Here is a 6,178-nt window from a genome sequence, read left to right as displayed (position 1 = left end):
GGCCGGCAGGGAGCCCTGGGGAGCCGTTTCTGCACGGCCGTCCCGTGGGACAGTGTCCGTTTCTCCTCGGGTGTACAGTGATTTTATGGCAGCATGAAATTAAAGAAAAACTCAATCCACAAATTTCTCAAAGGCGGGACAGCAAGAACGAGTCTCCGGAGAAACCAGCGAGCCGTGAGCAGGGGGAGCGGCAGGCTCTGCTTCTCACGACAGCCGCCCTTGTGGCAGGCGTCCCGTCCTTCCTCTGTGGCACCATCAAGGTCCTTCTCTCTCCTCCACCCCACCAGAGAGCTGATTTTCTGTCCTGCGCTGCAGGTACATGGCTTCTGCCCAATGCGTTTATATTTTACGTCTTGGGAGAGACAATTCGTACACTTCATTCCTGGCAGTCGCTTTGTCCTAGAATCCTGGAAAATGTGTCGGCCTGCTTCCAGGGCCGCAGTGAACTCTGTTTTGAGGTTGCCTCCATGGATACAGATTTGTTTGGGGGTCATGCTGTTATTTCAAGGGGGAGAAAAAGTCAGACGATAATTTTCGGTACTTGTGTTGTAATGATTATCCTAACGGTTACACGAAGAGGTATGAATTCCCACAGTGAAACTATCTTATTTAGAACACTGAAGTCCAGTATTTGAACACAGATTGACGTTTTTAAGCCATCGCACAGGCGAGCTTATATAGTAATATTGAGATACGCCATCGAAACTGTGAAGGAAGAGGGGACATTTGGAGACCAGTACAGAATAAAGAAATATCTAAGATCAAATCGCATTTCTTAGAACAAGTCGTTTAGGATAGTCTTCTGAAAGATCAGTCGACATGATGGGCAGTTCCATGAATTTATATTCTGGTTGCTTTAAAAAAAATTACCTGGTTGTGTTTATGAGTGTGTCACATTGCCATGTGTCAAGCCCAATAATTAGCCGACCTAGCTGAAATAATATGACTTTTACATTTGGATTTTAACTTTCTTGCTTGTCACTTGTACAGAGATTTTTATAGCAGCCTTATTTGGCTCATGGGAAAAAAAAAATGGGAAAAATTCCAAATATTTAACAATAGGAGAATTTTTAGCAAGCCAGCTTTATAAGTTTGCCGATTGGTGGGTATTAATGAAATGCTTATGGCATAGTCTTTAAAAATAAGTAAGCAGGCTATATTGATATATAGCAACAGTGCTACAAAAGTGTACTGAGTATAAATCACAACATAGAAAAATGGAATGTATCTACAAATGACAACTGCATAAAAATATGCTCATATGTTCAGAGAATGAATTGGAATTTAGCCAGATGGAATTTAGTGTGTTTTATTCAATCCGTAAGATTATGATTAATTGAAAAGTACATTGGTGTGTTGCAATTTTAAGAAACGCATATGAATGTAGAGCTAGCTTACGTAAATTTGAGAACTTTCGTAACTCTCAGATGTGGTAGAACCAAGCACAGGAAAGTAAAGAAAAGTGGGTGTCTTAAAGAGTCGTCTGGAGGTGGGGAAGGCCAGCAGACACCCAGCCTATGCCTGTTGTGTAAGCAGAGTTTACTGGAGCACAGCCACGCTCCCTCGTGACACCCTATCTGTCTGTGAGTGCTTTCCACCCACCCGGGTGAAGCTGGGTGCTTGCGACAGAGACCACTGGGCTTGGCACCCTGCAATACCCACTGTGTGGCCCTTTACGGAGAAAGTGCCGGCTCCTAATCTAGATTATTGCTGAGGATGCGAATTAGAATCTACCCTCATTCGTGGGATTTCTGTTTAAATAATAGATCCAAAGCTGCTATTTAAGTCCATGTCTGCAAAGAAGTGGGACCGGTGACCGGCCCAGGGGAGTTTGGGAAGCAGCCAGGGCACTGTGGACAGGGCTGAGAAATTCCAGAGCAGAGGCTTCAATTTTTAAGCAAAATAAGCTCACCCAGAGCCTGAGACCCGAGTGGAGCGAAGGCGAAGGAACAGAACCGCGGGGGTAGCTCGGCCGCCTGGCCGGCAGGGAACCCCGGGGAGCCGTTTCTGCACGGCCGTCCCGTGGGACGGTGTCCGTTTCTCCTCGGGCGTACGGTGATTTTACGGCAGCATGAAATTAAAGAAAAACTCAATCCACGAATTTCTCAAAGGCGGGAGAGCAAGAACGAGTCTCCGGAGAAACCAGCGAGCCGTGAGCAGGGGGGAGTAGCAGGCTCTGCTTCTCACGACAGCCACCCTTGTGGCAGGCGTTCTGTCCTTCCTCTGTGGCACCATCAAGGTCCTTCTCTCCCCTCCACCCCACCAGAGAGCTGGTTTTCTGTCCTGCGCTGCAGGTACATGGCTTCTGCCCAATGCGTTTATATTTTACGTCTTGGGAGAGACGATTCATACACTTCATTCCTGGCAGTCGCTTTGTCCTAGAATCCTGGAAAATGTGTCGGCCTGCTTCCAGGGCCGCAGTGAACTCTGTTTTGAGGTTGCCTCCATGGATACAGATTTGTTTGGGGGTCATGCTGTTATTTCAAGGGGGAGAAAAAGTCAGACGATAATTTTCGGTACTTGTGTTGTAATGATTATCCTAACGGTTACATGAAGAGGTATGAATGTAAACATACGAACATGCAAAAGCATCTCCGAGCCAGTGGGAGGCCGAGAGGAAACACAGGTCTGTGCTTCGGACCCCCGCACAGTGCCCCGTGGCAGGAGCAAGGTCTTGTGGGCCGTCATTCCTCCTCAGCCTCTGAGCCGGGCCACCCCCAGGCCCCTGGGGACAGACAGCACGGTCGGATAACCGGGCCCTCGGTGCAAAGCAGGCGGCGTTGACAAATGAGACTATTTGATAGCATGCTTAATGTATTTGGAAAATTTTCACCAGAATAAAGCAAACCTTTGTTGATTTTTTTTATATGACCTAAGATTTCTCTTCGTCACTCTGCTCCCTGCCCACCTCGTCCCGCCCGGTCTCCTTCTAAAGCCGGAACTGTCCCATCACTGCGAAATCAAGTCAGCATTTACCTCCATTCTATGCCTGGTGCCCCGAAGCTCACATGTTGATAGAGCGCAGAGAAGAAATATTATTGTCAGTCTATTTTTCAGGTCTACAGATAGTAATAGGACACTGTGTTCTCCTAGAGGGAAGACGGGAAAAACACTTAAGAAACATCAAAAATCTTGTGAGTGCTTTCAAACAAAACTTCAGGGGTCAAACCACCTGCAAAAGGCCGGCAGGCCCGCCTCCTCTGGAAATTGTTTCTTGCACGGGAGTGTGTCACCTGCTTGTGGCGGTCATTGAGTTCTGTCATGCAGCTTCTTCATCAAAAGCGTGCCAGGATACTTCATTAGCACAGGCTCTCTTTCTAAAGAGATTTCCTTTGATGTAGCCATTTCTATTATCTACACCTTGTTTAAATTTTATAGCCTCTGTCCTCTGTCATTTTTTTGCAGAGCGGCAAAGGAAATCCCAGTCGCTGTGTGCTTATAGTCAAGCTCTGGACGGTGGGGTTAATTCATGCATGGGTTCAACAGCTCGTTCAGTAAGGAGTGATTAAAATCCCATTGTGATAAGGACACTCAAATTGAAGAAGACATTTTGGAAGTAGATCTGGTGACGGTTAAAACGGAAAAGTCTATGTTATGCATATTTTGCTGCGAAAAATAAACATGCTTTACAAAAAAAAAAAAAAAAAACGGAATAAGATGGCCCCGGTCCTCCCGTTGACCGGCACGCGCGGCCAAGTGTCGCTGGTGAGAAGGCGGAGGTTCGGAGAGGGTGCGCTGGGTGCCGAGGAGGGGGCCGTGTGCTGGGCGTAGCCTTTCAGTGTGTTTGTTTGTTTCGTTGCCGAGCGCTGGTGTTGGTTGGCGACAGCCTCCGGAGCCGCGGCTTCAGAGAGGAGCGCGTCTTAGATGAGCGCATCTTCTCTGGAAGCCGAAGCCGCGGGCGTCTCTCCAAGGCCGATCCCGCCCTGCAGGCAATAACGTGAGCGGTGGACGCCGCGGGCGGCTTAGTCCTCTGTCCGTACTTCTTCTTCTTTTAGATTTGTTGTCTTTATTTTTATTCATTTTATTTTATTTTTTTTTTTTTTTTAGGTGAGGCAGCCCTTGGTTGACCTCGCAGATTACAAGGACCTTGTTAGTTTACAATCCTTTATTCTTTATTTTTTAAGCCTGCAGCACCTGGTCTTCCTGGGAGGTCTCCCATCCAAGTACTAACCAGGCCCGACCCTGCTTAGCTTCCGAGATCAGATGGGATCCGGCTTGTTCAGGGTGGCATGGCCGTAGACCTGCCTGGTACTTCTTTCTGCTGCCATTACCGTGTCCTACCCAGGGCCCAGATTGAGGTGAGACAAGAGAGGCATCTAGAGGACAAAATTTAAGGAGGCACTCGTTGCCAGGGACAGGCAGGCGTGCTGGCTTTGTGCTTGCACGGCCGGGGGAAGGCGCGCGCTCCCTCGGTGCCCGCACCCCCGTCACGCGGCGAAGCTTTCTCTTCTGCACCTGCCTGTTTACGCACGCGCCTCCCGACATAAACCGCAGGCTGTGTCTTGTGTATCTTTGTATATCCTGGGACTAGTACAACGCGCTCAGTAGATGGAGGCAGGCTTTGGTGAGCATGTTTTAAGGAAATAAACGAATGGCCGCAGTTCGCCGCATACTCTAGGGACATGCTCTCGTCTGGTGTCTCCTGCTCAGATCTGGTCCCTGTTCTGTCGAGCCAAAGTTTGTTCCATGTTCATGCTCTTGGAAGGCCTTTCAGGAGACGGTTCTCACTTCTAGCAAATTCTCTTGCCCCTTACATCACGTAGGCAGTCGAGGCCAAGATGTAACTTTCCTCACTGTCGTTCATACCTAGATTTCCTTACCCTGTTGTAGCTTTTGAGAACAGGCAGGTGACCCCCTTCTTCCCAAGGAGACAAGAGGGGACAGTGAGGGCGGGGCCTAAGAGGAAGGCTTCGTGGTGCACGTGCTTCTCTAGGGCATTTCATTCTGAAAATCCTTTCTGGGAGCCCAGGTAGCACCAGGTAACAGGCAATCACGTGCTTCAGGAGGTGAACCCGATGGGTACGCTAGTTGAAGTAATCTACCTTTCCAGGGATACTGAAAAATGGGCGCGCGACACTGTGCTGCCCAAAGAGACCCTGGAGGGAGAGCCTGAGCATGCGAGAGACGGAAAGGGAAGTTGTTGAAGAGACCAGTGGACGGGCCGCAGCCCAGGGAGGGCTGAGGCGGGATACGCAGAGGAAAGCAAGCAAGCTGGCATCCGCAGTGAGTCTGTGCTCGTCAGCGTCGAAATCGGACAGTGTTCTGCTGGATGGCTTCCTAAGGCGAACGTGCGCACGTGCAGGGGTCAGAGGTCATCGTGCTGGGTGGGTTCATGAGCTCTCCATTGCTAAGCCGAGAGCACAATGCCGTCTCACAACTCAAATTGTTTCTCTTGACTTCTGCCCATCCCAGGAACGCCAGCTGCTGCCATGTTCTACCTTCTCATTGCCTCTAGAATTTAAAAAAAAATTTTTAATTTTTCTTTTTTTTATCTCTACAACCACTGTCTTGATTCAGGGCAGCACCCTCACCCCTCACCTAGATTATTTAAGCAACCTCCCACCTGACTTCCCTATTCCTGATTCAGTTCCGACACCGAAACGAGAATTCTGTTGCTAAAACACGATTCTATTGAAAGAATTCCATGACAGAAACCTCGCCATACCTTTTCGCTTTCTTTGAGATGAGAGTCAGCCTCCTACAGCCAACCTACGAGATGCTTCGTGATCCGGACCCAGCCCCTCTCATCTGCCCTCCTGCAGACTCTTTCTCTGCATCCTCCTGCCGCGCTGCTGGTGCCTCAGGTTCACCACGCCCTCTCTTGTCTGTGGGCTTTGGCACTTGTCCTCTCTGTCCAGGTCACTTCTTCCCACTTCCTAACCTTTCTCCGGATAACTGCTAATTCATCCCTCAGGTCCCCTCTTAGATGTCATTCTTCCAGAAACCTCTCCTGAGCCCCCAGAACGGGAGCGGTTGCCTCTCCAAAGGACACCAACACCGTCCTGGCCACATCCTGTTACGGTGTTCATTTATCTCTATCTCATTCTTAATTACACGTATATTTTAAGACGGTGTCTGTGTCGCTGACATCTTGCACAGTGTCTGATTTATACTAAGCATTTAAAAAGTCGTCAACTATGAACGAATCAATAAATGAATTTTTATAGGAAGTAAAATT

The 6,178-nt window shown here is 48.7% G+C and overlaps 1 non-coding gene across 1 annotated transcript; it reads right to left on the bottom strand.

The window, feature by feature from the left end:
* Positions 1-4,122: 4,122 nt before the first annotated feature.
* LOC111733822 lies at positions 4,123-4,241 on the bottom strand. Its single transcript, XR_002778189.1, has one exon. It is a non-coding gene; the product is annotated as a 5S ribosomal RNA (ribosomal RNA).
* Between the last annotated feature and the right edge of the window lie 1,937 nt (positions 4,242-6,178).

The sequence above is a fragment of the Pteropus vampyrus genome, unplaced genomic scaffold, assembly GCF_000151845.1.
Source record: "Pteropus vampyrus isolate Shadow unplaced genomic scaffold, Pvam_2.0 Scaffold649, whole genome shotgun sequence".
Lineage (NCBI taxonomy): Eukaryota > Metazoa > Chordata > Mammalia > Chiroptera > Pteropodidae > Pteropus > Pteropus vampyrus.
This window is presented reverse-complemented; position numbering and strand designations above follow the sequence as displayed.